This window comes from Alligator sinensis, unplaced genomic scaffold, assembly GCF_000455745.1.
Source record: "Alligator sinensis unplaced genomic scaffold, ASM45574v1 scaffold1003_1, whole genome shotgun sequence".
In the NCBI taxonomy this organism is placed as follows: domain Eukaryota; kingdom Metazoa; phylum Chordata; order Crocodylia; family Alligatoridae; genus Alligator; species Alligator sinensis.
In genome coordinates, this window is record NW_005842557.1 from 629,811 (window position 1) to 638,390 (window position 8,580).

Sequence of the window (8,580 nt, forward strand, 5' to 3'; positions counted from 1 at the left end):
CAGGCCAGGTGCTGCCTCTGAGCTGGGGCAGCATCTGGCCTGCTAGCATCCTATCTGGGTGGTCCCAGGGGGTGCTGTTGCCATGGAGGGAAGGACCAGGGCCCACCAGCAGTTCACCCCCTGGCTGTGGGAGAGGCGGGCAGGCTGGGGGGGATAAAAATGGGTTTGGGCTCCTCACCACTTCTGCCTTCAGCAGGCACCTACTGAAAGCAGAAGTGGTGAGGAGTCTGATCCTTTTTTTCCCTGAGGAGCCTGCCCACCTCTCCCACAGTTGAGGAGCAAGCTGACAGCTGCAATGCATCGTTGCAAACTAAACTACATCAAAGTAGGTTAATTTGCAACAATGTATACTCGGCTCTGTGCGGGCCGGGAGCGGTCCGAGGCCCTCGGGGGTGCGCGGCGGGCTGTGGCCAGCAGCCCTGGCACGCGGGTCGGGGAATGCAGGCCGGCGGACTAGAATTAGGCACGGACGTGTAGCGGTTGATTAAAGATTATTTTACTTACACCGAAGATGGTCGCGTTGCAGGCAGGAAAACTTGCTTGAGTTGCAGTTAGAGACAGGAAACAAGAAAAGCGGACAAGAGTTCCTTCCACGCGAACCTCTAGCTCAGTCCGGTTGAAGGCTCTAAACACGCGAGCCCGTCGTGTCAACCAAAGAAAACAACTCGGAGAAAAGAGCTCTGGATACATGCACACGAAGTTTGCTAGGCTCTGTGGAACTTGCGCGCAGGGAAGGGGTTCGTCGAGGGATCGTTCGGCGACGGGGAGAGGCCAGAGGTTGATCAGACCCCTATAGCCTTCTTAAAGTACGCGCTGGGTTCGATAGGCTCCGCAGCGCTTAGGGTTCTTCACAAGACGTGAAGTTCTCCTCCTCCAGATGGTTGTGGAGTCCTCCCTTGCGGGGTTCTCCTTGGAGTTCTCCAACTTGGGCGGAAACTGCTCAAGCCTCTTATACGGCTAGCAAGCCAATCGCTAGCCGCCACGTGGGAATAATTTAGAAACAGCCAATAGTGGGGAACAAATTTGCATGCGGGTGGCGGGAACTCCTTTGCACCGTGCATTTCTCTTTGCAACTAAGAAATGCACCCTGCAAAGAAAGCTCCTGGTGGCGGGAAATAATTTAGCAGTGCCGAAGCGCGCGCACACAAAATCACACCCTTGGGTTGTGACAGGCTCAAACCCCCAAAACTGGCACATGTGTAATGTGTGATGTCATTAAGCCATACAAATAACATCTTTGTCATGTGTACATCGTGATGACAGTCAGGTGCGCAAGCACCCCAAAAGCCTGTTGGAGCGAATGGAGATGGAGTGAGTTCCAGAAGTCCCATGGTTTTGCTGAAGAAATGCCTCCCTACAAATTCCCTTGGATCTTTAGAGAAGTGTATCTGGATGAAATAGGAACATTGAAAAGGGTCTTTCTTTAGACCCTGGGATTGGAATAGAAATGTCACCAATAGGGTCCCCAAGATTACTGAAAATTTAGGATTAGAGCACACTTGAAAGCTGGCAGGTCTCAGCAACATTAACACAGTGACAAGCAGCAAGGATTTTTCAGCATGAGCAATTCTACATACCTGTAAATGAAAGCAATTGTTTATGTTTTAAAAACAAAGGTAAAAAAATAGTCCTCACTTCCTGAAATTTCATCTAGTCCCCTAAGGCTCCACTGGCATAATGTCAGTACCCTTACCCCAACCACAACTTCATTTTCCATTTGTCAACCTAGAAACCATTCTTATAGCTTGTCCTCTGAGCATCTATACAAAAATAAAGGAGACTGGAACTCTATTTGCTGGTGACTTGACCACTTTACCCTAATAACGGTCTTATATGACCTGTTGTTGTTGTGACCTACCCCTAGAGTAGACTGGAAAAGCCTGTGTTTGAACTTATTCAAGTTCACTAGCAGGTTTCATAGATTCATAGATGTAGGGTCAGAAGGGACTTAAGTAGATCATCAAGACTGACGTCCAAACCCCTGCCCTAGGCAGGAGAGAATACTGGGCTCATATGACCCCAGCTAGGTAATTGTCAAGCCTCCTGTTAAAGACCCCCAAGGAAGGACCCAGCACCACTTCCCTTGGAAGTTGGTTCCAGATCCTAGCCGCCCTGACTGTGAAATAGTTTCTTCTAATGTCCAGCCTGAACCTACTCTCAGACAACTTATGGCTGTTATTCCTTGTTACTCCAGGAGGTGCTCGGGGGAACAGGGTCTCTCCCATTCCCCGCTGGTCCCCCTGGTAAGTTTGTAAATGGCCACCAGGTCCCTTCTCAGCCCTCTCTTGTGAAGGCTGAACAGGTTCAGGTCCCATAGCCTCCCCTCATAGGGCCTGCCCTGCTGTCCTCAGATCATGTGAGTGGCCCTCCTCTGGACCCTCTCTATGCTGGCCACTTCCCTCCTGAAGTGCAGCACCCAAAACTAGATGTAGTACTCCAGCTGTGGCCTGACCAGTGTCGCATAGAGGGGGAGGATCACCTCCTTGGCCCTGCTTGTGATGCATCTGTGGATGCATGACAAGGTGCGGTTGGCGTTACTGACCGCATCCTCACATTGGCGGCCCATGTTCATTTTGGGATCAATAATGACTCCAAGATCTCTTTCTGCCATGGTGCTTTCGAGAAAGGAGTTCCCCACCCTATAGGTATGCTGCTGGTTCTTACTGCCCAAGTGCAGCACCCTGCACTTGTCAGTATTGAATCCCATCCTGTTCTCATTTGCTCACCCCTGTAACCTGTCCAGGTCCAGCTGTATCCTGTCCCTCCCTTCTAGTGTGCCCACCTCGACCCAGATCTTGGTGTCGTCAGCGAATTTGAACAGGGTGCTTTTCACCCCCTCGTCCAAGTCGCTAATAAAGAAATTAAACAGTGCGGTCCCGAGGACCGAGCCCTGGGGGACCCCACTGCTCACATCCCTCCAGGTTGAATATGACCCATCCACCACCACTCTCTGGGTGAGGCCCCTCAGCCAATTTGCGACCCGTCTGACTGTGTAGGCATCAGTGCTGCAGTTGCCTAGCTTTTTAATGAGAATGGGGTGGGAGACGGTGTCAAAGGCCTTCCTAAAGTCCAGAAAGACTACATCCACCACGACACGTGCGTCCAGTGATTTTGTGACTTGATCGTAGAAGGCAATCAGGTTGGTCTGACAGGACCTGCCCCTAATGAACCCATGTTGGTTGTCCCTGAGCATCATCTCCCCTGCTGGTCCTTCCCAGATGTGCTCCTGGATAATTTTCTCAAACAGCTTCCCCAGGATCAAAGAAAGACTAACGGGCCTATAGTTGCCTGGGTCCTCCCTCCTCCCTTTTTTGAAAATGGGGACAACATTGGCCCTCTTCCAGTAGTCTGGCACCTGGCCAGAGCACCATGAGTGCTCATAAAGCCTTGCTGGGGCCCCTAGATAACCCCTGCCAATTCCCTCAGCACCCTGGGGTGGAGAGCATCTGGACCTGCTGATTTGAACATGTCTTGTACTATGTGCAAATAGTGTACCATACTTTTACACTATGTACCAATAGAGCTGTCTGCAAACCCCAGCATCCAGGTGCAGGCTGTCTACCAATGGTTGTCTTTGGGATAAGTCTCAAGGCCTTTATCACCCCTGAGCCTAAGCATGACTTTCTCCTTCCCCTCCCCCACAAACACAGTAGGAGCATCTGGAGGAACTGGTTAGTGGAGAAGGAAGAAAGCCATTCATATGGTGGTAAAACTGGGTTTTTCCTCGTATCCCAACCGCTGTTATTAGTAAAAAGGAAATATACCATAGGCTATCTGGTATTTTATATCTGAACTCCATACCTATGATGGCAACACCTGACAAACACTAACCAATTTATCATCTTTACACACTCCGAGGCCATGAAATGCAATCTGATATAAAAGAGAAGCAAAGTCATAGCTTCCTGAAGGGTGGGTAGGTGTCACTGAAACCAAAAGGGAATTAAGCGTCTACCAACCTTGAAGGAACTGGGCGTAAGTGACATGAAGTTGCACAAGATATCTGTGGTAGAGCAGAAAGCTGAACACATGCATCCTCTGTCTTTAACCAAGCTACTTGACCACTGAACTAATCTTCATGATATGGAAATTGATAGGAATGCAATTACATGCTTTTGCAGCAGACACAAAGGACATCAGTCTTACTATGCAAAACAGCCTATTGAATCTAGCAGCAGCTTTTGCAGCTGATTGCTTGTTTTGATTAAGCAAAAGTAAGATTTTACAAGATCTGTTTCTTTAACAGTAGGGCAGCGGAAATATAACATTGCCAGGGTGTTCTACATATGAAACAGTCTACTTGCACACAGGATGTTAGAGTGAGTTGCACATTATGCTCTTAAAATAGAGCACTTTGAAACTGGCATGGGATACTTTAGTTCTGGCTGGGTATCATTGTTAGCTGTTGTGTAGTTTTAAGTAAAACAAAATGAGCCTTTGGTTCACGTTGCTTGTTTTTAGAAAAAAAATTCTAGACATCATAAGACATGGCAAATATTTCTGTATTTAATGTTTACTTGGGAAACTGCCCACTTTTTCAGCTTTGGCTGTGCTATAAGATGGATATCTGACTCATTATCTAATGTTTACTTGGGCAGATTCTGTGTGTATAAATCTTAAATGCTTCCATTTTGCTTAGCTCCTTTCTATTAAAAATAAAATTCCTTTAACTGTCTGGAATGCAAGTAGAAAAATAGGGATTTGTTGCACTGTTGAAAGTGTACAGAAAGCAACTTGCATTCTGGCTGCCCTCACACAATGGTTTCTACCACAAAAGCCTTCCCAGAAACTTTTCAGACACATGCTTATTTCCATTCTCAAGCCTGAATTTGACCTTTAAGGCTAGGTTTATGTAAGCATTTTAGCCAGCAGGGCATAGTGCACCAGTTGCACTCAGCCAGTTTGTGACCCATCTGACTGTGTAGGCATCAGTGCTACAGTGCTACTCAACTGATGTAAATTGTACCTAAACCAATGATGGAACAAAAATATGGGCGAAAAGGTAGGGCACCACTAGGCTAGATTTAATCAGTTTAGAAAAGAGATGCTTGAGGGGGAGATGTGACAAATGAAATAGGATCTCTGTTGTGACCATAGACAAAGTCAGACACAGGTTAAAAATAATCACTCCAATGTTACATATAAAAAGAAACAAACTAAGATGAAATGGCTTCTGCAGAATGGTAACTACTTAAAACTGTTTAAAGGCTTTCTCACCTGCTGTTATGGCAGTGTGTGGTGGTGGGGGGCAGATGGGAATGGAGGAGTTACCTATAGCTCCTGTATTCAGGGTGCATTCAAGGATATGCACTTACTTGCCTTTCCTACGTGTAGCAAAACAACCCTCTCAAGAGGTGATAAAATATCAAACTGCACATTATGTCTCTGGACAGTGGAGTTGTTGCATGCTTCCACACGCAGCTGGTCCCATAATCTTTGTGCCCTCAATCTGAGGTTGATCTGGGATTCATGGGTGTGCGCAGACTGCCGGGTCTGGCTCAACATAAAGATTATATGAATAAACCTGTGGGTAGTGTGTTGTGGCACTTTCTGATTTTAGCACATGTGTAATCTGTAATTCACTGTTGCCCTTGGGTTTTAAATGTCTTTCTTTTTTTTTTCCTTAGTTTTTGCACTTCTCTCTATAAAAGGTTTAAACTTGGAGGATGGCGGTACAGGGAGAGGGGAAGAGAAAAATTCAAGATCACAAATGACAAGTTTTGTCTTAAGCCAGTTGGAAGGCAATGGTTGTCTGTTTGTCAGAATGCCACCAAACAATTTGGCAAAGTTGAATAGACTTTACTCGGAAGAGGTCTGTAGGACAGGAACATGAGTCCTACCTGACTCTCATGGCTGAAGTTGGTTGATGTCTGTGCATGAAACTAATTTACTATGTAGTGAGGGCACAGAGCAAATTTAATATACTGGCTTTTTACTTCTGGAAAATTTAATTAGAAATTTATATATATGAAATACAGTAGCTCAGTAGAAATTTTAAATTTGCTAGTCTTATCTTAGTCTCTGGGGGCTATATGTACGCATCATAAAAAATGCACATTTTAATGCATTTGGCAGTCTGTGCTGAAGAGAGGGCCATAGCTTGAATACAAGAAGGGTTTTTACGGGTCAGAATTTAAGCTTTATTTGTAGAGTGCCCTGGGAAACTTGGGAACACTTGCTCCCTTCCAGTGTTGATTGCCTGTTAACCTTTATGATTAGACCAATATTTCAGATTATTTAATTTTTGTATTCCATACCTGAAGCAAATTATTGGGAGTTTGCTAGAATTGATCCTGTTAAATAAAAACATGAATATTCATTTGGTCTCTGCAGGAGGTGGATGCTCTGGGACTTGGGGAACTGAGTGAAGGAGGAGCAGTTAATGAATCCTTCTTGGGTTTGGATTAAACGCAGTGCAGATTGGGGTCCTTGGGTGGTTCTGTGCATGACCAGTACCAAAAATGTAGGTCCTTAGGGGGCTTTGCTGGCAAAAAAGTTAGGCAGTTAAGGAATGTGGGTACTTCAAGGATTAGGTGGAGTTTTGAGAATCTAGCTTTTGGGCTTGGGACACATCCCCTACAAGCGTGCATGTGTAATTTGCAGGACCTCAAACCCATTTGAGGAAAATCCTGGTGTCAAAAAAAAGCTGCTATTGAAAAGTGGTATGGCGCACATGTTGGCAGCATGCACCAGCAGAAACCAGAGCCCTGGCTGGCCAGAACCACACTCTGGCTTCTGGCCAGGCTCCGAGTGGCCAGATGGCTGCTGCTGTCTTGGGAGGGCCCCAGGTAAGGCTGTTGGGGCCAGCCACCCATCCCTTACCCCACCTGGGACAATTTGCCCCACACCAACCTCATGTGCAGGGGCATGCACAGTAGCAAAAAACAGCAGCACAAATTTGTGCCACTATTGTTGCCACAGCAACTGCAGGCCCCTGCATATGGGGATGCGCTCAAAGTATCCAAATGCCCCAGTATGGCCGCACAAGTGGGAACGTGTGCTTTGTGGCACCTGAAAGGCTTTTAAGGCACCACAGTATGCGCATGGTGCATACAAACAGGTTCACCGCATAGTATATTTGCCACATGGTGGCAAAAATTGGATACTGGGAACTCCTGGTATCTTAAAAAAAAAAAAAAAAAAAAAATGGTGGTGAGGGGATATCGGTGTGGTGCAGGTGGCAGCAGTGTGTACCACCTGAAACCAAAGCCTGGCTGCCAGACCCATGCTCCAGCTGCCAGTCAGGCCCTGCGCACCTGGATCACTACTGCTGCAGCCTGAAGAGACCCCCAGGACCCTGGGTAAGGCTGCTAGGGCTACTCCTGGGTCTGGCCTCAGCCTCCCCTCCCCTCCTCTGAGCAACTTGCTGTGTGTCAGGGTGTGTGTGCAGGGGTGTTCGCTGCAGACCACTAGGAGTGGCACAAGCCACCTATAAGTTTATCAGGGGTGCTCACCAGGATCTGGGGGAATGTCTGTTCACCAGAGCACCCCAAGGGATGACAAGGTCAAACTGTCACAAACTCCTCCATGACCGTTTCAGGCTGGACATAAGGAAGAACTTCTTTACTGTCTGAGCCCCCAAGGTCTGGGATAGACTGCTGCCGAAGGTGGTTCAAGCACCCACTTTGAATGCCTTCAAGAGAAATTTGGATGTTTATCTTGCTGGGATCCTATGACCCCAGCTGACTTCCTGCCCCTGGGGCAGGGGGCTGGACTCTGATCTTCCAAGGTCCCTTCCAGCTCTAATGTCTACGCAATCTATGAAGTACGTGCTGCTGCTGTTTGTCCCTGGGGAAATGCATGCATCTGCTCATGGGGATGTGCCGTATGTGGCTATTTCCCCTTGTGGATCTGGTCTAATGGTCTATTTTCTAGGTGCTCAGTTTAAGATGCCTAATGTGTACAAATGCCAAGCATTTGCACCTGTAACCTAAGCCAACAGGAGCTGTGCTTATGGATGGTGTAAAGGGCTGCACAATGTGAAGTACTTGGATAAATTGGGAGCCAGGTGTCCAGAATTGTGTCCCTTTAAATCACTGGATACCTTCAAGCCTGGAGCCTGTGTCGCCCCTGCCCTGGGGCCTACAACCATCCGGGCTGTCTCGGGCGGGGTGGGCGCACAGGACGACGCTGACCGGGCTAGTCCAGCGGGTCTCAACCCTTGTAGACTGGAGGCCCGTTGCAAAGCGCCGGGTCTTGAGCTGTCGCTTTTGTCTTTGCCTGCAGGAAAACAAGAGGGCGGTTTTCCAGCTGAAAGGAGCTCCGCCACCCGGAGCTGGGGCTTTCTCCCCGCGGGCTCCGGCTTCCTCTCGGCGCACCTCGACCCTGCGGCGCCCCAGGCTGCCCCGGGCGGGCAACACGGTGCCAGCCCCGGGCCCCTGGGCTGCCCCGGCGTGATGACACCACAGCTCCCTTACCCGGGGGCGAGAGGGGGGGGCGGTGCTGGTCCCATTCTCGGGGCCGGAGGCCCCGCCCCAGTCCGTGGGCGCATGCGCGGCGGCAGGAGGGGTGGCGGCTGCTCACGCCGGAGCCCGCGAGCGGCGGCGATGGGGACGCAGGGCGCCGGGCGGAAGAGGCTCC

The 8,580-nt window shown here is 48.8% G+C and overlaps 1 long non-coding RNA gene across 1 annotated transcript; it reads right to left on the reverse strand.

Moving 5' to 3' along the window:
* Positions 1 to 1,094: 1,094 nt before the first annotated feature.
* Positions 1,095 to 8,570, reverse strand: LOC112551682. Its single transcript, XR_003095983.1, has 3 exons — positions 8,418 to 8,570; positions 8,045 to 8,220; positions 1,095 to 1,577 (listed from the first exon to the last, which is right to left on the reverse strand). It is a non-coding gene; the product is annotated as an uncharacterized LOC112551682 (long non-coding RNA).
* Positions 8,571 to 8,580: the final 10 nt, after the last annotated feature.